The following is a 27,057-nucleotide window of genomic DNA, read 5'->3' as shown; positions in this document are numbered from 1 at the left end:
CCACTACCCAAACAGGAGAATCGAGGCCAAGATTGGATCAGGCCCAGTGGAACACAGTGAAACAAGAATAGGCTTTTGTATTAGAATCATCCTGGCTGTGTGATCTTCAGCAACTTCCTTAACATCTCTGAGCCACTTCATTTATCTGGAGAATGGGGCTAAATCTTCCTCTTGAGTTTTTTCTGAGGCTTACAGCCAATAAAGGTAAGGCACCTGACACACAGTAAACCACTAAATCAAAGGTAAATACCATTATTCAGTCTTCAGCGTAGAATTTGTTCATTTTCTTACTACACCTCCCTCCCTCCCCCACTTTTAAAGGACAAAGACAAACACCTCTTTTTTTTCAGATCTAACATGCACCCCCATCCCCATGACTGGCTTTCAGTAGATTGATCATAGCGTGCAGAGGCCAGCAAACTTAGGCCTGCCTGTTTAGGAAGTAAAGGTTAATTGGAACACAGCGTTGTCCACGCATCAGTTGAATAGTTGCAATGAGAATCGCATGACCTGTGCCTACAATATTTACTATTTGGCCCTTTACAGAAAGTCTGCTGTCACCTGGCTTATACTGTTTTTGGTTTTTTTTTTTTTTTTTTTTTTTTCCTCCTCCAGAGCTAGGATTCGGGCTAGCCTCAGTTTGTCTAATCAGGTCTGGGGAAAGTACATTCAGTTGATCAAATCGGCTAACAAGAGTTCGTTGCTGTGGGCTCATGGCGTATTTGGACATGGGGGTGTGTGTGGGTGTTCACAGAGCCTTAACTCATAGCCCTGCTCCCAGGAACCTTTCTGTCCACTTCTGTGGATAAACAAGGCATGTGTAGCTGGGCACAGTGGCTCACACCTATAATCCCTGCACTTTGGGAGGCCGAGGCAAGAGGATCACTTGAGCTCAGGAGTTCGAAACCAGACTGGGCAACATGGCAAAACCCTGTCTCCACTAAATATACAAAAATGAACAAGGTGTAATGGGGTGTGCCTGTAATCCCAACTACTTGAGAGGCTGAGGGAGGATTGCTTGAGCCCAGGAGGCAGAGGCTGGAGCGAGCTATGGTTGTGCCATTGCACTGCAGCCTGGCTAACAGCAAGACCCTGTCTCAAAAATAAAAACAAAGCCCTGTGAGCCACAGGCCAGAACTTGAATCCAGACTTGTGTATCAATTAGCTTCAACCTTTTAATCTGTCTGGGCCTCAGTTCCCCCATCCATTAAATGGTCCGATAATAATAGGACCCACCCCTCCACCCCATACTGAATGAGTTTTTGTTCTAGAAATTCTTGATTTGAACAGCATTTGGGGGGATACATGATCTCTCACTTCACCTCTACTCCCAACTTTGCTTAGAAAATGTGTTTACCCCTAGAATGACGTGAGAGGGACCCCACTTCAGATCCATCTGTCCTGGTGCCAGCCTTGCTGCCTCAGTTCCTCCTCCCTCCCCAAACTGCCTGCTCTGGCCAACTCCTCATTGTCCCGTGACTGCCTCTGCCTGGAGAACCCATCCCGCAGACCCCAGCGCTGACCGACTGCAACGGGTGACCATGCTCTTGAAGACCAAGAGCCCTTTTCTAGTTGGGAACCGTGGAAATGGCATCTGTCTGCTAAGGGTATTGCCAAGGACACCTGGGCCCCTGCAGCCCAGACCTTGAGATGGTTGTACTTTAAACCAAATTGGGGTCACAGAGTCTACATCTGTCCTAGTCCCTCCCTTCCCCCAAAGCCTTGGAGCAGATGGCGGTCACTTTCTTCCATTCCCCTCCAGCTCCCTCCTCATTAGCATGCGCCTTCCTCCGCCAGGGCCTCTCAGCAGATGGTAAATGACGACCCTGTTCCATGTTAAATGCTTCTCCGGGGACAGAGGAGAAACTTCTGAGGAGTGTCAGCAGTTTCTGGAGTCTGTTGTACATGGGAAGACGTGGTGGAAGGGATGTGCCACCCACATACCTCCTTCATCCTGCCCCTACCCTGAGTCAGAGGGCAATGACTGTGGGCACTGCCTCGAATCTATTGGTGCCTCTTCCATGGGAACCCTGGGCTGGGCTTCTAGCAGCACCTGCGTGGATGCTGCAGAAGCCTCCCATCGGGGCTGCTTGCGTCTGCTTTCATGCTCCAGTCAACCCCACAGCAGCAGCATGAACTTCATGGAAGGTGGCCTTGAGGAGGCCAAACCCTGCTGCAGTTGGTTGCTCCCTGTCCCTGACACTGCCCACCACGCACCTCCTGCCACCAGGAGGCAGCCAGGTCGAGCAGCTCTCCCTGTGCCTTGGGTACTGCCAAAGCCCCTCAAAGGTGTCTACCTCCTAATCCTTGGAACCTATGAGTGTTAACTTGTAGGATAAAAGGGTTTTAGTTGGCAGCTGTGATGAAGGTATCTGAGATGGGGCAGATGACTCTGAATTATCCAGGTCCATCCAATAAAATCACATAATTTCTTTTTGGGTCTTGCTCTGTCATAAAAGCTAAAGTGCAGTGGTGTGATGTTGGCTCACTGCAACCTCTGCCTCCCAGGTTCAAGCGATTCTCCTGCCTCAGCGTCCTAAGTATCTGGGGTTATAGGTGTGCACCACCATGCTGGGCTAGCATTTGCATTTTTACTAGAGATGGGGTTTTGCCATGTTGACTAGGCTGATCTTGAGCTCTTGACCTCAGGTGATATGGCCGCTTTGACTTGCATCCCGTAAGCTGTTAAAAGCAGGGAGCCTGTCTTGGCTGTGTTCAGAGAGATGCTGCAAGGACCTGAGAGGTGAAACTAAGCTGGGAGGACAGATGTGAGGTGAGAGGGGCTACCTTCATCTGGATTTGCGGATGAAGGAAAGGAGGCCGTATCCCAAGGAATGTTTTAAGCTACTAACTCTGGTCACCTGTTATAGCAACAATAGGCATCTAATAGTGTTTTACCTAGGGATGGAGTCTTTGGAGAATAGGGCAACAGGGTGTATACATTTTCACTTTAGACAGGATCACATCAATCGCCCTCAGAAGTCTGATGCCCTCAGAAGTCTGATACGAGTTTCTGGATAAAATCAAGGTCTTGGCTGCATCCCTTTAGGAAGTTCTAGGGGAGACTGTTTCCTTTTTCTAGCTTCTGGAGGCCACCTGCGTTCCTTTGGCCTGTGGCCCCTTCCCTCTTCAGAGCATCTCTTGGCAGTGACCACCTCTGCCCTTCCCTTCTACTTTTAAGGACCCTTGTGATGACACTGGGCACACTCAGCTAATCCAGGATAACTTTCCCGTCACAGTCAGCTGGTTAGCAACGTTGATCCCGTCTGTATCCTTCATGCCCTCTTGCCATTGTCACAATATCCTTAGGGTTGTTGCCTTGCTAGTTGGAAACCCCTGTGGCCAGTGGTGCCTTCTGTCTGAGCATTGCTTGCACTTGCTGGGCTCATTGTGCCCGCTTGGCCCAGTAGGCTGTATTTGGCTCATGCCACTGGCCCAGATCCCCATACCTGCCAAGGGTGAGCCAGGCACAGAGCGGCAGCGGGCGTGTGGGTGAACAAGTACAGGGTCTCTTTACTGTGTATAGCCAGGTGTTCTGGGTGCTATAGCAGGGCAGGCAGCTCCGGGCCCTGGCACAGGTGCTGGCTCTGCAAGGCTGTGACTGGACCAGAAGTACCATACACGGCTTCTGCTTTGGGTACTTGTGTCTGAATGAGGGGCATGGGATGGCACCTGGAAGCTTGGAGATGCCAGGAACTGGTGAGCCCCAAAGAGGATATCACAGCCCTGGCCTGGGGAGCCCCTAGGTCTGGGCTCCCTGGAGGGCCGCAGCTCTTCTCTCCTTCTCGTTGCCTGCAATGTGGCAAGTTAGTGTTGCTGGCGGGAGTGTGTGTTTCAGCCCTGCTTGTGTTACAAAGCTCTTTCAGGCCCACCATTTGGCGGGTCCCTAGTTCTTGTCCTGCTTCCTGGAAGAATGAGGTACATGGACAACTGGAGGGGTGAGCAAGGTGGAGAAGAGCTTCACTGAGCGACAGAACAGCTCTCAGGAGGCCCGTGGACAGTAGCTGCTTCCCAAAAGCAGGTTGTCCTGTTAAGTGTCCAGTGCTCAGTGGAGAGGAGACCTGAAGCGGGGGTAGCTTCCTCCCACAGATGGTAGTCCCGACTGCTGTTAGTCTGGCTGAGTCTGGGGTGGTTAGAGGCTCAGAAGGAAGGAAGTATGTGCTGACTGGTCCATGAGCAGACCCAGTGAAAGCACTGAAAGTTCTTACTCCACCTGGAACAGCCAGCCTGGGCTTCAGGCCATCCCTGGCTTTGAAGATGAGGTTTCACCAGGGACCTGCCCCTTTCTGTCCAGAAACGTGTCTGCCTCTTGCCGTCAACATGCTGTCCTTGGCACCCAGGCTGTTGACGCCGAGGCGTTTTCACAGGCCTATGTTGAGCTGCCCTCAGCCACCCCTGACCTCCTTCCCACACTGGTTGCCACCCAAAGTCTGGAGGGGGCCAAGGTAGTGGCGGGGGTGGTGGTGGTGTGTGTGCTGGTGTTTCAGTGCTGCTCCAAGCACATGTACACCCAGGTGGGTTACAAAAGTGCCCAGGCTTGGCCACAACTTTGAGATTGGAGTGGGCACCGGAAGTGGGGAGAGACTAGGGAGTGGGGAGCAGGCACTTTGGAGCCTGCGTGGGGGAGGGGAGGCTTCCGGGGCCCTTGAGAGCACAGAGATGCCCGGGTCCAGAGCCACAGCTGGGTGGCTGCAGCTGTGCCAGGAGGGTGGGGCTCCTGCCTTTTCCTAGCTCTTGCTGGCTCTGTGGATTGCACAGCCTGGCCGTGCCTCCCCTTCTGCAGCTGGCATCCCTGCAGTGGCTGCTCCAGATGGGCTGCCGCTGCCATCACTATGTCCCATGACAGGAGCCTGGGGAGGAGGAGATGGACGGCTGCAGGGGGCCATTTTTCTGCCTACCACATGTGTTAGGCTTTTACAGTTTTGCCAGCCTGGCATGCCTAAAATAAGAAATCGGTGTGGTCTTAATTTGAATTCATCTGAGGTGTGTTTTTGTATGAGGAACCGTATAGCGCCTTGAGGCTTAGAAGCGGTGATGAGCATTAACACACTGTTAAGTGTGACTGACGTTAGTATCTGTGGACTTTTCACCAAGGAGTGCTAGCTTGGGAGTTCGCTGCCCTGAGTGTGAGTCTGGCTCGCTCCTAGTTGTGTGGCCTTGTTCTGGGTGTCACTTCCCACCTAACATGGTAGCTCTAAAATGTGTTAGTCACCTGTCCTTGTGAGTAGATGCTCAGAAAAATGACTTACTGAAACCAGGCAAGATGAGCAGGATCAAGATGGGATCTGCTATGTGAGGAGGAGGACAAAGGCTTTCACAACTGTGTAGTCCTGAGTCTGAGAACCCAAGAAAAGGCCAGCGTGCATCTCCAGGCCTTCCCTTCCCTTGACTATTTCCATTGCGATGGGATGAAGTTGCCCAGTTTCCAGAGCCTGACTGTTCAAGCAATATTCATATAATCTACACAGCAGCCAACCGTTAGCCAAAGTGGATTCTTCATTGTCCAAACAGCATTATTTTTTGAGGTGTAAGAAGCTTGCTCACCATAGCTGACCTTGTGATGCTTTTGGAGTGGAAGGAAGAGTTACAACTGCTTTTATTAACCCAACCTCAGTTGGAAATCCTGGACTTCTTTAAGGCTGTCATGTGCTGTTGAACAGGTCACACACAATTCCAGGATGTCCTTTGATGGAGCCAGTAGGAGTTGAAGCCTAACCTGTGCCCTACTCGCCCAGCCTGTGAAGCTAAGTATAGGGCTACATCTGCCTCGGGGAAGAAACCTTTTTTTCTCATTTGTGCAGAGGCAACTTAGGCATCAACAACAACTTTCTCCCTGGTGATACTCAACTGAAGCTCTCATGCATTTGGGGCAGTGAGAGGCGAGTTGTTACAGGTCTCCACCAGAAACCTAGAAATCAAGCTTGGGTTGTGTCTACACAAACAAGGACTTAATGTACCCTGGGTCTTATTTTTGGGCCTCGTGGTAATGGACACACACTGAAATGTGCTGAAAAATGAAGGGCTCCACTTGTCATTCATCTTTCCTAAGAGAAACAGAAAGCTTACATGTTGACGTCCTGGGACTCTAGGGTTCTCCTGCGTTCCTTCTGCGACAGCCTGGAAAAGTTTCTTTGTGGACTGATTGGGAGGATGTGAGGGATACAGGAGATCAGCAAGGAAGACCTATTGTGACTGGGACGTGGCCAGAAATTAGTCCCACGGGCCGGGCCCAGTGGCTCATGCCTGTAATCCTAGCACTTTGGGAGGCCGATGCAGGTGGATTGTTAGAGGTCAGGAGTTTGAGACCAGCATGGCCAACATGGTGAAAACCCCATCTCTACTAAAAACACAAAAAATTAGCTGGGCGTGGTTGGGACATGCCTGTAATCCTAGGTACTTGGGACGCTAAGGCAGGAGAATCACTTGAACCCAGGAGGTACAGGTTGCAGTGAGCCACGATCATGTTACTGTACTCCAGCCTGGGTGACAGAGCAAGACTGTGTCAAAAAAAAAAAAAAAAAAAAAGTTCTGTGGCCATTCTTCCAAGAGGCTAGGAACATAGTCTATATCCTCAGTGGTCACGTGTCCTGTTGAAAACTAGATGTTTTGTCCTTGTAGAAGGAAGAAGGAATGGGTATTGGGGACTCCAGGGACGTCTACTACAGTGGCTTCCAGAAATGCTCTGGCTACTGGGAAGGTTCTCATGATATGCACACAGAATGTTACTTCCTCAGCCCGGCTGCACAGCCCAACCCAATTCAGCAGTCTTCAATGGAAAGCTCTAGAAAGACGTAGAAGAAATAGGACACGAAGCTGAAAGGATGGAAATGGCCCCAGGTGCCTTTTGTCCCATTTTCGCAGCCTGAGTCCCAAGGCCCGTCCTTATGAGGTATGTGACTGGTGACTGCTGTGAAGATAATGACCATTCTGGGACAGACGTTTGGCTGCTGGACTTGAGTTCATTTGCTACCATTGTACTTACAGAACTGGTTGGGAAGAATCTTACAAACTCCATCGAATGCCGAGGTTGCCGCGATAGGGTCCGTGTGCCCCAGAGGATGCATAAGACAAGTCGTTGGGTAGATGTATAAATCTAAATGAAAGTCTACTTTTGAAAATCTCATTATATCAAAATTTTCCTTTGGGGTATGTGTTGTAATATAAATAGCATATTAGAATACATTTCATTTCTGAACTGAAGAAATCTGTTAGGAGTTCATGCTCAAAATTTTTGCTGACAAGGGCATGTGACAAGAACATTTGAAAGCACTGCACCGAAGAGGTTACATCACAGCAGTCCCCTTCATAACGGAGGCCCCTTCTGGAACTGCCATCCTCCTGTGCATCTGGACCAGCCCCCTTCCCTAAAACTCATGCATTGGAATCACAGCTGGGGGCGGTGGCTCAGCCTGTAATCCCAGCACTTTGGGAGGCCGAGGTGGTAGGATGGCTTGAGCCCAGGAGTTTGAGACCAGCCTGGAAAATATAGTAAGACCTCATCTCTACCAGGGGAAAAAAAAAATTAGCCAGGTGTGCTGGCATGTGCCTGTAATTAGTCCCAGCTACTTGGGAGGCTGAGGTGGGAGGATGGCTTAAGCCTGGGAGATGAAGGCTGCAGTAATTCGTGACTGTCACCGCACTCCAGCCTGGGTGACAGAGTTAGGATCCTGTCTCAAAAAAAAAAAAAAAAAAAAAAATGGAGGGGTGCCTGTCACCTATGCTGAAGTTAATGTAGTACTGATTGTTTTTTAGTTCAGGTAGTCGAGGATTCACACTAGAAATTAACACACTTGTCAAATCCCGTCATCTGGCACAAAGCTGCTTTGGAACTGTTGCAAGTTTTTCCATCTGAACATTGTCCTGTTCTGCTTCCTGAATGTGTGGGGTCTCTGCCTCCGCGTTTGTATCCCATGCTTGTTTTACTGACCATGATGCCAAGCTGCCCTAAAGCTCAGAGTTGACTTTCTGTTGAATAGCAACACACTAGACATTGAAGGCAAACCATTTACACATAAAATATAGGCCAATGAGAAGCCAGCCTTTCAAACGGTTGTCTATTGGTGCCTCTGCAACAGCAGTCTTACCTTTCAAGCTAATGTTCACAGTTGATAAAGAGCGAAGTTGCTGAGAGCGGCTGAAGGACCTTGGTTGTCATTTGCTCTCTGGTTGAGTCTGATATTCATCCATGTATCCACCCAACAAATGTTTGGGCACCTGCTCCAGGGGCTAGGAGTCCAGAGAGAATAACAAACCACTGCCTTGCAAGAGGGCACATTCTAGTGAGTATGAGAGGTGAGAACAGATTAATAAGGGAAGCGTATGGTTTATCTGACCAACACGGAGAAACATAAGGCTAGGATGCTGGGGTGGGCAGGGTTGGGGGGAAACGTACTATATCCAAAGGTCACTTAACAACTTTAAGTGAGCCAGGCATGGTGGCTCATGCTGTAACCCCAGCAGCTTGGGAGGCCAAGGTGAGCAGACCGCCTAAGGTCGGGAGTTTGAGATGAGCTCTGGCAACATGGTGGAACACTGTCTCTACTAAAATCACAAAAATTAGCCAGGCATGGTGGCGGGCCCCTGTTATCCCAGCTACTCAGGAGGCTGAGGCAGGAGAATTGCTTGAACCCAGAAGACAGGTTGCAGTGAGCCGGGATTGCACCACTGCTGTCTAGCCTGGGTGACAGAGTGAGGCCCTGTCTCAAAAACCAAACAGCTTTAAATGGGGTGACTTAGGGAAGGTCTCACTGGGCGAGTGACATTCCAGGAAAGACTTCAAAGAGATCAGTGAGGGAGCCGTGGTGACACATAGGGTAGCTCTCAACCTCATCACCTATGGCTGTTTCAAGCTGGATAATTCTCTGCCATGGGTGCCGTAGGATTTTTAAAGCAGCATCGTTGTCCTCTGCCCAGTGAATGTCAGTAGCACCCCCCCCCCACCTGGTTGGATAAGGCCACCTCCAGGCATGACCACACATCCGCTGGGGAACAAAATCGCCCTCCGAGCTGAGAACCACAGCTCTACGGGCAGAGGTTTTTAAGCAGTGGAGCAGCAAGTATGAAGTCCATGAGGGAGGAGGGGAAGCAAAGAGAAGGGAGTGATGGAGTCACAGCAGCCTTGGAGAGCCGGGCTGTTGTAAGGCATCATGAATTATGCACATTTAAATAATCTTTAACCTTTGGTGAACTGTATTTTTTCAACTTTTGAGTTCAGGGGTACACATGCAGGATGTGCAGGTTTGTTACATGGGTAAATGTGCCATGGTGGTTTGCTGCACAGATCATCCCATCATTTAGGTATTAAGCCCAGCATCCGTTAGCAGCTAATTTTTTTTTCTGAGACAGTTTCACTGTCATCCAGGCTGGAGTGCAGTGGCATGATCTCGGCTTACTGCAACCTCTGCCTCCCGGGTTCAAGCAATTGTCCTGCCTCAGCCTCATGAGTAGTTGGGATTACAGGCACCTGTAACCACACCCAGCTTATTTATATGTTTTTAATATAGAGAAGATTTCACCATGTTGCCCAGGCTGGTCTCAAACTCCCAATCTTGGGTGATCTGCCTGCCTTGGCCTCCCAAGGTGCTGAGATTACAGGTGTGAGCCATTGTGCTTGGCCTGCATTAGCTATTCTTTCTGATGCTCTCCCTCCCCCACCCCCACCACAGGCCCCAAAGTATGAGTTGTTCCTCCAGTGTGTCCATGTGTTCTCGTCGTTCAGTTTTCACTTATAAGTGAGGATAATGCGGTATTTGGTTTTCTGTTCCCACGTTAGTTTGCTGAGGATAAAAATGGCCCCAGCTCCATGTCACTGCAAAGGACATGATCTCGTTCCTTTTTATGACTGCATAGTATTGATGGTGTGTATGTACCGCATTTTTTTAGTGTCATTGATAGTCATTTTGCACATTTAAATATTCCTGTGGATATCTTGTCTTGGACGTGTGAACTACTTTTGGGAAGTTAAACAGTGAGATTGCTGGATGGTAAGACAGGCAGCTATTCAACCTTAGGACATAGATCAGTCTTCCTAAGTATTTGTATCTATCTGACCTCCCACCAGGGGTGTATGAGAATTAGTTTCATCACATTAGGCCAAAACTTACTATTTCCTGCCTTTTTCATTTTAGGATTTTAATGAGTATGAAGTGCTGTTTTAATTTGCATTTTCCTGATGACTAATGACTCAATGCTTTTTCACATCTTTGTTAGCCACTTTTTTTTTTTTTTTTTTTTTTTTTTTTTTTTGAGATGGAGTCTCACTCTGTTGCCCAGGCTGGAGTGCAGTGGCACAACCTCAGCTCACTGCAGCCTCTGCCTCCCAGGCTCAAGTGATTATCCTGCCTTAGCCTCCCAAGTAGCTGGGACTGCAGGTGCCCACCACCACACTCGGCTGATTTTTGTGCTTGACTTTAGTAGAGAAGGGGTTTCACCGTGTTGGCCAGGCTTGTCTTGAACTCCTGACTTCAAGTGATCTACCTGTCTCGGCCTCCGAAAGTGCTGAGATTAAAGGCATGAGTTGTCACACCCGGCCTATTAGCTATTTTTTAATGAAGTGTCTCTTCAGGTCTTCTGCTCACTTTCTTATCAGGTTGTCCTCCTCATTCCTTTGCAGGAGTTGTTTATTTCCTGGATCTAAGTTGTTTGTGGGGTACGATATTGCAAATACATTTCCCTGCCCTTGGGGCTTGAAGGTCATTGTTTGTATTAGCTTTCTGTTGCTGTATTAAGAATTACCACAAACATAGCACATTGAAACAGCCTACATGTATGGCTCACTTCTGTAGACTGAGTCTACCAGAGCATGGCTAGTTTCTCTGTTCAAGGTATAATAAAGCTGGACGGAATTCTCACCTGGAGGATGTGGGGAACAAACTTCTAAGCTCATTCTTTTTTTTTTTTTTCTTTTTTGGAAGGAATCTCCCTTTGTTGCCCAGGCTGGAGTACAGTGGCACAATCTTGACTCACTGCAACCTCCAATTCCCAGATTAAAGCGAGTCGCCTGCCTCAGCCTCCTGAGTAGCTGGGATTACAGGTGTGCACCACCATACCTGGCTAATTTTTGTATTTTTGATAGAGATGGGGTTTCACCATCTTCGCTAGGCTGGTCTCAAACTTCTGGCCTCAAGTGATCCACTTTCCTTGGGCTCCCCAAGTGCTAGGATTACAGCCAAACTCATTCTTGTCACTGATAGGGTTCTGTGCCTTACAGCCATAGAATGATGGTCCCTGTTGCCTTGTTGTCTATCAGTTGGGGCTGCCATTAGCACCTTAAGGCTACTCATGTTCCTTTCCACACAGCCCTCTCCATCTGCTAACCCAGCAATGGGACTTCAAATCTTTCCCACACTTTGAGATTCTGGCCACTTGTGTCTCTCAGCTCTTGATCCAGATTTAAAGGGCCCAGGCAATTAGGCCGCCCCCACCCCACATCATCTCTTTTTGGATTAGCTCAAAGTCAACTGATTAGTAACCTTAATTACATCTGCAAAATCCCGTTTGCCTCCACTAGAAGATATCATAATCACAGGAATCCCATCGGGTCCAGCTCACTTGAGAGCATCAGTCAAGCTGTCAATCCAAAAACGATGAGACAGGATTCAATCATGCTAGGATAAGGATGTGGGCCCAGGAGATAAGTCTATGCCTTTCTCTGAAGATGATTTGGAAGGCTCCAAATTTAGAGAGGATATTGAGAAATACACAATTCTCATGTAAGAGTGGGGAAGGGAAAAAGTCATTCGTGCCTTTGGCTCAGTGAATCTGCATTTTTTACATAAGACAGATAAATGGGGCAGAGGAAAAATACAGGGAGTCTACATTTTTACATAAGATAACACAGACAGAATGGGGCAGGGAACAATCAGATCTACATTTGTGCCTGGTGGGCCCTGGGTGACTGCAGTTCTAAGGATAAACTATCAATTTACATTGCCTTGGTGACATTTTAACAGAAAGACCTTAGGGTTAAGGATCTTGGAGCTCACAATTTCTTGGTAAAATATGGAGGAGGCTTGTAGCTTTTAATCTTGTCACCATCTTTAGGAACGAAAATGGGGAGGCAGGTTTGCATGATGCAGTTCCCAGCTTGACTTTTCCCTTTGGCTGAATGAGTTTGGGGTCTCAAGGTTTATTTTCTATTTTTTTGAGACATGGGGTCTTGCTGTGTCACCCAGGCTGAAGTGCAATGGTGCAATCTTGGCTCACTACAACCTTCGCCTCCCAGGTTCAAGCGATTCTCCTGCCTCAGCTTACCAAGTAGCTAGAAGTACTGGCATGTGCCAACATGCCCAGCTCATGTTTGTATTTTTTTTTTTTTTTTTTTTTTTTGTAGAGATGGGGTTTCACTATATGTTGGCCAGGCTGATCTTAAACTCCTGACTTCAGATGATCCTCTTTCCTCAGCCTCCCAAAGTGCTAGGATTACAGGCATGAGCCACCGCACCCCACCTTGTTATGTTTAAGACAAGCTCCCACTCTGTCACACAGGCTGGAGTACAGTGGCACAATCATAGCTCTTTGCAGCCTTGACTTCCTGGGCTCAAGCAGTCCTCTTGCTTCAGCCTCCCAGGTAGCTAGGAACATAAGTGCAGGCCACCATGTCTGCTTAATGTAATTTTAAAAATCTTTTTGCAGAGAATGGGGTCTTGCTATATTGCTCAGGATGGTATCAAACTCCAGGCCTCAAGTGGTCGTCCCATCTCAGACTCTCAAACTCTGGGATTACAGGCATGAGCCACCATGCCTGGCCGGATCTGGATGTATTTTGATAGGAATTGCTGACAAATCGGGTGTGTGAGGCGTGAAAGGAAGGACTGAAAGCCAACTCGACAGTTTCTGGTCTACTGACTGCAGTTACTCAGGGACTCTGAGAGGGGAAGATTGGAGGTGGAACACGTTTGAGAGCAAGACCAGGAAGCTCCCTTTTGGAAATAAGAAATTTGAGAGGTTGATGAGATGCCAGGCAGCAGTGTCAACCAAGCAATGAAAATACAGGTCTGTAGTTGTGGAGAACAGCAGGGATTACAGCTGTGAATTTGGGGGTCAATAGTATGTGGCCTCTAGTTAAAAGCAGGAGGCTGAAGCTGGGTTCGGTGGCTCATGCCTGCAATCCTAGCACTTTGGGAGGCCGAGGTAGGTGGATTGGCTGAGCTCAGGAGTTCAAGACCAGCCTGGAGAATATGGTGAAACCCTGTCTCTACTAAAAACAAAAAATTAGGCATGGTGGTGGGCACCTATAATCCAAGTTTCTCAGGAGGCTGAGGATGGGAGAATGATTTGAAGCCAGGAGGCAGAGGTTGCAGTGAGTCAAGATTGTACTCAAGCCTGGGTGACAGAGCAAGAATCCATCTAAAAAATTAAATGGTAGGAGGCTGAAGTGCCTAAAGAAGCAGAGAGAAAGGGGCCTGGTACTGAGCCCCCTGGGAGGCTGGGGAGATGAGACTGAACCAGAGAGAGAGGCTGGGCCAGGAGTATTACAGGGGGTAAGGAAGCTGGGAGAGGGTGGTGTCCTGGAACCAGGCAAAGAAAGGGTCATGAGAAGGAGAGCATGAGTGGCCACATCAGATGCTGGCCAAGTAACACCAAGGACCGGAACTAAACCACTGGGCTTCACTCTGTCAGTCATTGGTGACCTTAACTTTACAAGAAGCAGTCTGGGTGCAGTGGCCAGGCCAGCACAGCATCTCAGAGCATCTGAGAGAGGCAGGTTGGGCATGGTGGCTCACACCTGTAATCCCAGCACTTTGGGAGGCTGGGGTGGGAGGATTGCCTGAGCTCAGGAGTTCGAGACCAGCCTGGCCAATATGGTGAAACCTTATCTCTCCTAAAATACATAACAATACAAAACTATCTGGGTGTGGTGGCCTGCACCCACAGCCCCAGCTACTCCATAGGCTGAGACATGAGAATCGCTTGAACCCAGGAGGTGAAGTTGTAGTGAGCTGAGATTGCATCACTGCACTGCAGTCTGGGTGACAGAGTGAGACTCTTTCACCCCCTACAGAAAAGAGGCAGGAGGGGAATGTGGAGGGTGTGTGTGAAAAAACTAAGTTAGGATACTGTAGGTTTATGCTGGCATAACACCCCCAAAAGGCACTGTCTTCACACAATAAATTTGTTCCTTGCTGGAGGTATCCATTCAGTACAGGCCAGCCAGGGGCTTTGGGCATTGTGGCTCCCTTGGGAGGAGGCTGGTGGAGGGTCTCTCCACATGAGCTTGGTGATCATCACCCACAGCGAAGGGAAGGGAAGGTAGATCCCACACCAGCCTTCTGAGCTCACCCCTGGAATGGACACGGATCATTTCCTTTCAAATGTCATTGGCCAAACCAAGATGTGTGACTACTTCTAACCTCACAGGGTGCCTAGAAGAAGAGAACCAGGGGTGTATCAACAGAGGGCACTCGGGAATCATACAAAAGGCATAACCTGTGCTTGAAGCCTTCTGCAGATGATTCACTCAAATATTTGAGGGTGAACTGCTCTGCCAGGAAGTTATTCTAGAGGCTGAGAGGGCAACAGAGAGTAAGGCAAAGTCCCCACTCCCACTTTGCTCTCCAGAACACAGCAGTGTGTTCAGTGCTGTTACAGACAGAATGGCCAGGGAAAACCTCCCTGCGACTATGAGTTGAACAGGTTGAGGAGGATTCCATAGGTACAAGTGTTTGGGTCAGCCTCACCTTGAGCCTGGGACATGCTGGGCCTGGGGAGTTAGGAGATGGGCACGGTGGGCAGGGAATCAGGGTCACTAACACCAGGGGCTGCAGCGAGGGACGAATGTTTCAGTTCAAGCCCGCGGGCAGCTGTGGATGAACTTTTAGCACGGGGAATGATCTCTGATTCTATTTGATAATTTTTTGAGATGTCTTGCTGTTGCTCAGGCTGGCGTGCAGTGGCACCATCTTGGCTAACTGCAACCTCCATCTCCCACCGTCTTCCAGGTTCTAGCAATTATTGTGCCCTAGCCTCCCAAGTAGCTGGGACTACAGTCATGTGCCATGATACCTGGCTAGTTAGTGTATTTCTGGCAGAGACAGGGTTTCACCATGTTGGCCAGGCTGGTCTTTGAACTGGTGACCTCAAGTGATCCACCTGCCTCGGCCTCCCGAAGTGCTGAGATTACAGGTGTGAGCCACTGTGCCCAGCCTCTGATCCTATTTTACAAATATCACTGGCTGCAGTGGAATAACTTCGTGATAAGAGAATGAATTATTGACACATACAGCACTGTGGATGAATCTCAAAGATTATGCTGAGTAAAAGAAGCCAGACGGGACTGTTTGCACACTAGAAGATGTGATTTACATGACATCCGGGAATAGGCCAACTCCTCTATGGTGACAGAATTCAGAAAGCGGCAGCCTGCTGAGTTCAGGGTGGGAATTAGCTGGAAAGGGGCGGGAGGGAACATTCTGGGTTGGACGATGCTGTATTTTGTGAGGAAGTCACAAGCATGTGTTACGTATGTACATGTGACATACACATGTATACACCTGTTTAAAATACAGCTTATGGGGTGGGCACGTTGGCTCATGCCTGTAATCCCAGCAGTTCAAGAGGCAGAGGTGGGAGGGTTGTGTGAGCCCAGGAGCTCGAGACCAGCCTGGGAAACATGGCAAAACCCCGACTCCACTGAAAATACAAAAAAGTAGTCTGGTGTGGTGGTGCGTACCTGCAATCTTAGCTACTCAATAGGCTGAGATAGGAGGATCGCTTGAACTTGGAAGTTGACAGCACCACTGTACTCCAGCCTCGGTAACAGTGACACCCTGTCTTCATACACAGATACATAGACACAGATGTATACACCTGTGTGTATACATATAGCTTATGTGTTATATTTACATCATATGGAGGTGTATATGTGCATATAAAATATTGGGTTTATTATGGAGGAAAAAGGGGGGATAGGGCAGATACCAGCAAAAGGCTTTTGGTGTGTCCCAGCAGGTGCTTATGGTGACCTGGGAGAGGGCATGGTAGCAGAGATGGAATGATGTAGATGGGTGTGGGTGGAGAATGTGTTCCTTGTTTTTTTGTTTTTTCCTTGCAATGGAGTTTCACTGTGTCACCCAGGCTGGAGTGCAGTGGTACAATCTTGGCTCACTGCAACCTCTACCTCCCAGGTTCAAGCAATTCTGTCACCTCTGCCTCCCGAGTAGCTGAGATTACTGGCGTCCACCACCCCGCCTGCCTGATTCTTGTGTTTTTAGTAGAGATGGGGTTTCTGCATGTTGGCCAGGCTGGTTTCAAACTGCTGACCTCAGGTGATCTGCCCGCCTCGGCCTTCCAAAGTGCTGGGATTACAGGTGTGCGCCTCCGTGCCCGGCCAGGTTAGTTTGTTTCTAGGGCTGTTGTGATGCATGATTGTGAACTTGGTGGCTTTGTAGAAAGAAATTAGTTCCCCAGCAATTCCGGAGTTGAGAAGGCTGGAATTGCAGTGGTGGCGGGCCCCTCCTTTCTCTGAAGGGCCCTTCTTTGCCTTCCCGTGGTTTCTGCCACTCCTGGGCATTTCTCAGTGCAAGACTATGTGGCTCCAGGCTCTCCCTCCTCTTTACTGAATCTTTTCTTGGTCATCTCTATTTGTTTTCTCCCTTAGAAGGGCTCCGGGCGTGAGATGGAGGATCTGCTCTAATTTAGTATGACTTGACCTTAATGTAACTACATCTGCAAAGACCCTATTTCCAAATAAGGTCACATTCTGAGGTTCTGGAAGAACCTGGATCTTATGGGGGGACATTCATCAACACATGACAGGTATTGAATGTGGAGCAGATGGGACTGGCTGATGTGCCCGGTATCGTGGGAAGTGGGTGAAGGCAGAAGACTTGGGTGTAACTCCGGTGTGAGCTTGAAATGCTGGGTGGAGGTGCCTGTACCATCATGAGAGACCGAAGGGACAGGGTGGGGAGGCCTCATGGTTTCTTCTTGAGCCATGTTACATCTGAGATGCGTACGAGATACCTCCATGGGAGAGTCACGAGTGTATGGACAGTGTTGGAAGCAGCAGATAATACTGAGAAAGGGTGTGGACGGGAAAAGGGGTCAGACACCCAGTCTTCAGCCCTTAACCTTGAGAGGTTTCCAAATGGAGGGAGAGACTGAGGTGCAGCAGCTTTTGTGATCTTTCAAACAGAAACAAATGCAAGCTATAGTAGCAACAGTCAAAGAAAAAAGGCAGATTAGGCCGGGAATGGTGGCTCACACCTGTAATCCCTGCAATTTGGGAGGCTGAGGTGGGTGGATCACCTGAGTTCAGGACCAGACTGCCCAACATGGCGAAAACCCGTCTCTACTAAAAACACAAAAATTAGCTAGTCATGATGGCACGTGCCTGTAATCGGGAGGCTGAAGCACAAGAATCACTTGAACTGGGGAGGCGGAGGTTGCCGTGAGCTGAGATCGCGCCACTGCACTCCAGCATGGGTGACAGAGTGCGACTCAGTTTCAAAAAAAAAGCAAATTAAGACATTGCAGTTGCACTACAGAGAAATCAAAATTATCTGAAGCGTTCATGTATCTTGAAGCAACCTCCTCAAATTCACCCAACTCATTTCATGCAGAACAGGGAAACGCTTCTGGTTTTCAAAGAACGAAAAAGCTGTTATGGCTAGTCGGAGACTGAGGCAGGAGAATTGCTTGAACCTGGGAGGCGGAGGTTGCTGTGAGCCAAGATCGCTACACTGCACTCCAGCCTGGGTGACACAGTGCGTGAGACTCAGTCTCCAAAAAAAAAAAAAAAAAAAAACTGTCATAATTCATCCTCAGAACATCTCGAGCCTTGGGTAGATTGGGATGTTGCTTTTGCTCTTCCTCGTCAGGGTTAAGTAACCACAGGGAGGGACATTTAGAGCCCCTCTCCAGAGGACACAGGGGTCCCCTGGCACAGGATACAGGGGCATCCTAGATTTCTGCTGCTATGAACCCTTGTCCTTGGAGGCAGTCAGTGGGATCCTCTTCAGGGATGCGGGCGTACTGAGGTCTCATGATCCAAGGAAGCTTGCTTTTTTTTTTTTTTTTTTTTTTTGAGATAGGGTTTTGCTCTGTCACACAGGCTGCAGTGCAGTGGCGTGGTTATGGTTCACGGCAGCCTCAACCTCCCAGGGCTCAGGTCATCCTCCTAACTCAGCCTCACAAGTAGCTGAGACTACAGTAGCTGTGTGCCACCACACCCAGCTATTTATTTACTTATTATTTTGTAGAGATGGAGTCTCACTATATTGTCCAGGCTGGTCTTGAAATCCTGGGCTCAAGGGATCCTCCTGCCTTGGCCTCCTGAAGTGCTGGAATTACAGATGTGAGCCAATGCACCCTATCCCACGGAGGCTTTTGAGGTCCAGATAACCCCCCATCCCCTGGTTCCAGTCCTAGTTCAGGGTTCGTAGCCACCTGAGCTGGGTTGTCTACACATGGCAGAGGCTTGGAAGACCAACATGTCACGCCCATCCACAGAGCAGGTGCTCAGGGACCAGACAGGAGGCACATGCAGCCATTACTGAGACGCAGGTCAGAGCATAGGGCCCAGTTGGTGTCTTCACAGCCAGCCTTTCAGGGAAATCTTGTGGATGGCGGTGGGATAATTAAGCCTTTTCACCAGGAGAGAGGGGGAGGAGCCAACAACGCAAGTGATGGTGAGTTCACTGGCTGAATTATTCATTCACTTAACTATCTGAGTATCTGTTGTGTTCCGGCAATGGTGAATAAAATCAATGTGGTCCCCTCCCTCTCCAGCCCTCTGGGTGATGCTGGGATGTGCTCAAGTGTGCAGCCCGCTGAGCAACCGAGCTGGGTGGGTTTTTAGTGTCACTCTCGGGAGACCAGGAGCTGAGCGGGCAGACTGGCCGGGCTAAAGGCACGGAGTGCTGCTGCCACCCAGACAGCACCCCCCCACCAGAGTGGGAGGAGGGTGGTGGAGGGACCCAGGGTTATCAGCCTCTGATGACTGGGTTTCACCACACTCTGCCTCTGTTACCCACGGTAATGATGCAGATGTTCCCGAGGCAGAAGGTAGCCTCCCTGAGCTCCAGGTCACACTCATGTCCTGGGGTGACAGTGTGGCAGGTCACTGCAGGGGGCTGTCAAATTCCAGAGCCTGTGCAAAGAGGACTCACCTTGCTGTTTCCCAGAACTCCTGGTTCCATAAAGAGCAAGAACACGGAGTGACAAACACTGTCCCTTAGGAGAAAGTGAGGGCGGGAAATGGAGCACGCAGACTTGGCGGGCAGGCGGCTCATGGAGAAGTAAGGACATCTCTGTGACTTAACAACATGGAATTAGAAGAAACCAGTTTTCTTCCTGGAAAAGGCATGTCTTGGCTGAGTTGCTCATCTCTGTGCCTGTGATACCTCAGGGAGCGAGTTTGGTGTCCCCGGGAGGCAGGGGTAAGGCTGGGGTACAGGAACCCGCTGAACCCTTCGGAGATCCCCGCCTCCCTCCCTCCGCCCCTCCCCCTGCTGACTGCAACACTCTGTGCTCACACTTAAGTCTGCCTTCCAGTGCTGTGTGGCTTTGGGCACGTTTCACCACCTATCTGGGCCTCAGGTTCCTTCCAGCATTGCTGTGAGTCTTGTAAGTGCTTTGAAGGGTAAACATGAAGGGCTTAGCCCAGGACCTGGCGCACACTGCTCAGTAAATAAAAATAACCATCATTAACAATACAGGGTGTCCTGAAGTGAGTCTGTGGGCCTCTGTCTGCCATGGTGGAACGATTTCATGGGACTACCTAGTCTCCACATCAAGGGGATGGGAATGACCATCTATTGAGCACTTAATGTATGTTTGGTGCTCCATCCCCTCATTTGTTCCTCCTGACAACCCCATGAGGTGAGTAATGCTGTCAGTCCCATCTGACAAACTGAGGCCTCGGAGGAGCGGGTACCTGCTCCAGCCATTCTCCATGTCGTTCCTGAGTTTTTGAGCTGCTTTTAGGGTTTTTTTTGCTTCTATATAATTTTGCCTTCTCCAAGCCTCAGTTTCCCTGTTGCGGAAAATAGGGGTGGAGAATCCGTGCTTCATAGGACTGAGGATTTTAAATAAGACAAGGTGGCCAGAGGCTCAGTGGTGCCTTCACTGTCTGAGACATTTCTGGCTCCTGGATAATGCCCCAGGCATCTTGCCATGGACCCCAGGACCAGGGTCAGAGCAGAGAAAGTGGAAGAATGAGCTAGAGGAAGAGTGTGAGGCTTTGTGAACAACAGTTGTTTGCAGATGTGAGGAGATCCTTTAGAAACGCTAGCTTGGGGACGAGCGGTGCTATCGGCGCTCGACACATCGTACTCATTTTAAAACAATGAGCAGCAGAAAGGTCATTTTCCACATTGAAGTCACTGAGGCCCAGAGAGGTTGATAGACAAAGCTCAGCTCCCATAGCCAGGTGGGGCAGAGCTGGGCCTGGACCTTGGTAGGAGACCCCCCACCTCATGCCCTTGACTTTCATTGCCACAGTTGGTGTCTTTTTTTTTTTTTTTTTTTTTTGAGACAGTCTCACTCCGTTGCCCAGGCTGGCCTACAACGGCATGCCCTTGGCTCACTGCAACTTCTGCCTCCTGGGTTTAAGCAATTCCCCTGCCTCAGCCTCCTAAGTAGCTAGGATTACAAATGCGCAACACCACGCCTGGCTAACTTTTGTATTTTGAGTAGACACGGGGTTTCACCATGTTGGCCAGGCTGGTCTCCAACTCCTGACCTCAGGTGATATGCTTACCTCCCAAAGTGCTGGGATTACATGCGTGAGCTACCACGTCCGGCCAGTCAGTGCCTTTTCACGCGTGGGCTTCCAAGGGGTTCTGTTCCTTCATCTGATTTTTCTGGTCTGAATATCGTGTTTGAGGGGTTGATCCTGGGAAATTGTGAAGCGCTGACTGTGTCCTCAGAGGCAAACCCCCTTTGCAGGCGGCTAGCTTCACAGAGGAGCCCTCCCACCTCCCCCATGGACTGCCAGCGTAGCTCAGAAGTCATGTGGCCCAGCCCTGCCTTGGGTGGTAACTCCCATCTCTTCTCTGTGTGATCAAAAAGTGGACCTCTTCACATAAGCCACTGAACAGCCCTGGGACAAATGTTACCCTTGTCTGACTTAAAATCTTCAGCAAACTTGGTTGGTCATCTCAACTGGTGTCAGACCCACTTGATGGCACAGGATAGGAAAACAATCCCACATTGGAAGACTCTCTACTCTTACTTCATCTTTCTAGCTGCCCTTTCACTCAGTGGGCAGAGCTAAGATATTGGAATGGAAAAGCTTGGGTTTGAATCGGCAGTAATGCTGCGTTGAAGCTGCAGACGCTCGGGTGAGCTTCTTGCCTCTCTGGGCTTCAGTAATCTCATCTGTGAAATCTGGCTGATGACTAAGGATTTTACTGTGGTAAAACACATGGAACATAAACTGTCTCATCTTAACTATTTGTCAGTGTGCTGTTCCATGGTATTTGGCACTTTCACATCGTGATGCTGCTGACAGTGTCATCCATCTCCAGATTCCTTTCATCTTCCCAGACAAACTCTGCACCCATTAAACATGAACTGAACTTCCCCCAAGCCCTGGTCACTGGCACTCTACTTTCTATCCCTATGAATTTGACTCTTCTAGGAAATGCCATAAGTGCATTCATACAGAAACGCCCATTCTTTGTGATTGGTTTATCTCAGTCAGCATAATATCCTCGCATTAGTCCGTTCTCACGTTGCTATAAAGAATTGCCTGAGGCTGGGCACAGTGGCTCATGCCTGTAATATCAGCACTTTGGGTGGCCAAGGTGGGTGGATCACCTGAGGTCAGGAGTTCGACAGCAGTCTGACCAACATGGTGAAACCCTGTGTCTACTAAATATAAAAAGTTAGCAGGCATGGTAGTGTGCGCCTGTAATCCTAGCTATTCAGGAGGCTGAGGCAGGAGAATCGCTTGAACCCAGGAGGTAGAGGTTGCAGTGAGCTGAGATTGTGCCACTGCACTCCAGCCTAGGTGACAGAGTGTCTTTAAAAAAAAAAAAAAACTACCTGAGGCTGGGTAATTTATAAAAAGATTTAATTGACCACAGTTCTGTAGGCTGTACAGGAAGTGTGGCTGGAAGGCCTCAGGAAACTTAAAATCATGGCAGAAGTCGAAGGGGGAAGCAGGCACATCTCATCATGGTGGGGTAGGAGAGACAGTGAAGCGGGAGGTGCTACACACTTTTGAATGCCCATATCTCGTGAGAACTCTCTTGCTATCACGACAACAGTGAGGGGGAAATCTGCCCCTATGATCTAATCACCTCCCACCGGGTCCCTCCCCCAACACTGGGGATTACAATTCAACCTGAGATTTGGGTGGGGACAGAGCCAAACCATATCAGTCCTGAAGGCTTATCCATGTGTCAGCACTCCCTTCGTTTTTAAGGGAGCACTGAGCACTCTTCCCTTGTGTGGAAAGAGCCAATGTTTTTGACCCATTCATCAGAATGATTTTCAGGATGAGAGGCCATGTCCTGTTTTTGCTGCAGGAAATGTAACCTAAATCCTTTGGGATAACATCAAACTGAATTCTTTTTTTATCCAACTTTTAGGTTCAGAGGTGCAGGTTTGTTAAGTGGGTAAAATTGGGCATCATGGGGTTTGGTGTATGGATTATTTTGTCACCCAGGTAATAAGCGCTAGTACCTGATGGGTGGTTTTTCATTCTCCAAGTAGGCCCCAGTGTCTGTTGTTTCCTTTGTGTCCATGTGTACTTGATGTTTAGCTTCCACTTGTGAGAACATGTGGTGTTTGGTTTTCTGTTCCTGCATTATTTCTCTTAGGATAATGGCTTCCAGTTGCATTCATGATGTTGCCCAGGAAGTTATTTTGTTCTTTTTTATGGCTGCATAGTATTCCATTGTACCACATTTTCTTTATCTGATCCACCATTGATGGCAACCTAGCGTGATTCCTTGTCTTTGCTATTATAAATTCTTTAGGTGCTCTCAGCATCATCACAGACAACACGTGTCTCCCAACAGTGCACTTTGTTCTAGGTATTTGATGCATCTTTCCTAATTGCCCCTCCCCAGGCCTATCTCATTCTTTCTAGATCCCGGGGCTCAGTGTAGGGCTGGCATGGAGAGGGGTTGGTGGGGAGTGTGGAATCCCCGGCTACTATAATGCTGGCCACACTGCCCCCCTCAGCTGACCACTGGTGGCCAGTTTCGAGGAGTTGCTGGATGCCCATGTTAGCCCTGGGGTTGGCACTTAAAGGGTGACATCCGGAAGGAGCACTAGTTCCCTGCCTTTTCTGGCTTCCAGAGGCCACCTGCATTCCCTGGCTGAAGGCCCTTCCACTATCTTCCAAGCCGGCAGGGTGGCATCTTCAAGTCTCTGTCAGGCTGTCCCTCGTCTCTCTCCTTCCACCATCACGTCTCCTCTCCTGACTCTTCCAAGGACCTTTCTGATGCCCCTGGGCCTGCCTGGATGATCCGGGTGATCTCCCCATCTCCAGATCCTCCCGTTAATCCTATCTGCAAAGGCCCTTGCACCACGTGTATTGCTTCCTGGAGACGTATTCTCTCAGTTCTGGAGGTCAGAGGTCTGAATTCAAGGTGTCAGCAGCGCAGGCTCCTTCTGGGGGCTCTGAGGGCGGGCGCCCCGTGCCCCTCTCCTGGCCTCTGGTGGTTGCCAGCATTCCTGGGTGCTCCTTTGGTTGTAGCTGCCGCACCGCAGTCCATGCCTGTCTTCACACGCTGTTTTCCCTCTGTGTCCAGATTTCTCCTTCTGGCAGGGGCACCAGTCACTGGATTAGTAGTACCCACTCAATTGCAGTGTGACCTCATCTTGATGATACTTGCAAAGACCCTATTTCCCAAATAAGGCCACACTCAGGTTCTAGGCAGGCATGAGTTATGGGGGACACTGTTCAACCCACTGCGCCTTGTAAAGTCATACATTGACAGGGATTTGGGTGTGGATGTCTTTGGGGCCATTGTTGAGTCTGTCACAGATGGCATCTTACAGATAGATAGGGACTCTAAGAAAAACAGCCCACGTTGAGAATCCAGGCCTTGTCGGCATATGTGTCAGTCATCAAGGCTCGAAGAGGTCCAGCTTGATGCACAGTGATGCATTCATTACTCATCACATGCATATCATAAAGAATCCTCAGAATATTCAGCTACAAACGACGTGGGGCATTTATTATCGGGGCAGGCCTTGAGGCCACTCCTGGAATGAGTTTCTGTGACAGCCCCCCACATTCCTGCCCCTTCATAGCAGATTTTAGTGTTGAGTTTTGTTTTGAGACTGGGGCTTGCTTTGTTGCTCAGGCCGGAGTGCAGTGGCATGATCACAGTTTACAGCGGCTTCTGCCTTGTGGGCTCAAGCGATCCTCCCCCTCAGCCTCCTGAGTTGCTGGGACACAGGCATGTGCCAACACACCTGGCTAGTGTGTGTGTGTGTACGTACATGTTTTTTTTGTTTTGTCTTTGCTTTTTTTTTTTTTTTTTTTTTGTTAGAGATGGGGTCTTACTATGTTGCCTAGGCCGGTCTCTAACTCCTGAGCTCAAGTGATCCAACCCACCTTGGCCTCCAAAAGTGCTGGGATTGCATGTGTGAGCCACTGCACCCAGCCAATACTACTTGTTTGTTTTATTTTGTTTTGAGACAGTCTTGCTCTGTTGCCCAGGCTGGAGTCCAGTGGTGCAATCTCTGCTCACTGCAAGCTCTGCCTCCCGGGTTTACGCCATTCTCCTGCCTCAGCCTCCTGAGTAGCTGGGACTACAGGTGCCCACCACCATGCCCGGCAGATTTTTTCTATTTTTAGTAGAGACGGGGTTTCATCATGTTAGCCAGGATGGTCTCGATCTCCTGATTTCGTGATCTGCCCACCTTGGCCTCCCAAAGTGTTGGGATTACAGGCGTGAGCCACTGTGCCCAGCCCTGGCCGATATTTCTTAAAGTATCGCCTGCCATGGGTCAGGTCACCTGAAGCAGAGCACAGCAGGGTGGGGCAGGCATCAAGTGTAATCAAGTGAGTGACTCAAACCAATGTTAAAGGTCACAGTGGGTGCTGTGTGGCGAGGAGCCTGAATGGCAGTGTGATGGCACTGGGGGGGTGACTGGGGAGGACAGTGCGGCACTCACATTGTGACACGCAATGGCAGCTCTGACCATGGTGGTGGTGAGGGATGGAGGGTGCTGGAAGCCGTCGGATCCACATCTGTTTCAGGGGTGGAGCTGAGGGCAGTAGTGCACCTTACCTGCCTTGCTCACTGCTGTATGCCTGGCAACTGGGTATATACAGTAGGTGCTTCTTTCTTATGGGAGTGAATAAGTAGGAACCTGGTCAATTAGATGAGAGTTAGGGGACAGGAAGAGGCAAGGAGTGGTAGCCTCCACAGCTGCTAAGATGGAGCCCCTACTTCCTCAGCTGGGGAAAGTCACGGGTAGGAGCAGTTTTAGGGCAGAAAACAAAGGAGAGATGCCTTTTAGTTTGGTTTGAGATGCTCGTGAAGTGTTGCCGATAGAGTGTTGGTTAGACAGTGGGACCTGAGGCTGACATAGCTTTGGGAGATGATGGTCCACAGAGCTCTGCTGCCCAATGCAGGAGACACCAGTCATACAGGATACAGAGCACTTGAGATGCAGCTCGTCCAAGCTGAGCTGTGCAGTGCATAAAATCACACACCGGTTTGGTAGACTTGGTACCCCAAATGCAAAACACATCAACACGTTTCAAAAGATGGCATGCTGAAATAACAATGTCTTGGATGTAGCGGGTTCAATGAAATTATACTATTACAATTTTCACCTGCATTTTAAAAGTATTTTTAATGGGGTTAGGAGAATTTTTGTTTTTGTGAAACAGGATCTGTGTCAGGCAGTCCAGAATGCAGTGCTATGATCACTGCTCGCTGCAGATGTGAACTCCTGGGCTCAGGTGATCTACCTGCCGTGGCCTCCTGAGTAGCTGGGAAGACAGGCACACACTACCATGTGTAGCTGATTTAAAAAAAAAAAAAAACAAAAACAAAACTTTGTAGAGACAGGGTTTTGCTATGCTGCCCAGGCTGGTCTTGAATACCTGGCCTCAAGTTGTCTTCCTGTTTCAGCCTCCCAAAGTGCTGGGATTACAGGCCTGAGCCACTGTACCCGGCTGAAAATTTTAAATGGCATCCATGGCTGACACGGCATTTGTGTTGGACAGCGCTGGTGGCGGTAGCATTGGGGGGTCACTTAAGATGGTGGAGGACAGGAGCAGCAGCCTGAAGACTATGCCCTGAGCTCCCTCTGCATTCCCCTAAGTGCGGCCTCCTGATTTAATGCCCACGGCAACGCAGCTGTGGGGTGCCTGGCATGGTACCCATGTCACCCCCCCACCCCCCAGAGAAAAATGGTTACATGCCTCCTCCATCTGTGACAGCCCACAGCAGCCTTGGCCCAGCTGGGCTTCAAGGGCCATCTGTAGCAATGCCCTTCATGCGGCCCTGGTGGGAGCTGACTCTACAGCTGGATTCTCATCCCAGGAGCCTTTCTTTTCTCAGTTACCGTCACTGGGTTTAAAATGTTGACTACCTTGTTGTATGGTCTGAGTATTTGAGCCAGTGTGAATTATTTGGGAGGTGCGGGGGCAGTGTAGAGTTTCTTCTCATTTTCTAGATCTCAGCTTAAAAGTCACTTTACCCAGGCAGGTGCAGTGGCTCACACTTCTGTAATCCCAGTATTTTGGGAGACTGAGGTGGGCGGACCACCTGGAGTCAGCAGTTCGAGACAAGCCTGACCAACATGGAGAAACCCCATCTGTACTAAAAATACAAAAAAATTAGGCAGGTTTGGTGGTGCATGCCTGTAATCCCAGCTACTCGGGAGGCTGGAGCAGGAGAACTGCTTGAAACCCGCGAGGTGGAGGTTGCGGTGAGCCGAGACCACGCCATTGCACTCCAGCCTGGGCAACAAGAATAAAACTGTCCCCCCCCCCCCAAAAAAAAAAGCCACTTTAGCCAAGAGGACCCCTTGGCTTTGGCCTTGGCCCCATGGATCTCCACTGGCTCCCCTTCCCCCCAGGGGACCTCTGGCCATGTCTGGACATCTGTCATAACTAAAGGGGTATCCCTGGCA

General features: G+C 49.5%; 1 protein-coding gene across 1 annotated transcript in view; it reads right to left on the bottom strand.

Moving 5' to 3' along the window:
* SNX29 (sorting nexin 29) overlaps nt 1–27,057 on the bottom strand; it is a 638,098-nt gene that overhangs the window by 15,317 nt on the left and 595,724 nt on the right. The gene's annotated exons all lie outside the window — the stretch shown is intronic.

The sequence above is a fragment of the Chlorocebus sabaeus genome, chromosome 5, assembly GCF_047675955.1.
Source record: "Chlorocebus sabaeus isolate Y175 chromosome 5, mChlSab1.0.hap1, whole genome shotgun sequence".
Lineage (NCBI taxonomy): Eukaryota > Metazoa > Chordata > Mammalia > Primates > Cercopithecidae > Chlorocebus > Chlorocebus sabaeus.
This window is presented reverse-complemented; position numbering and strand designations above follow the sequence as displayed.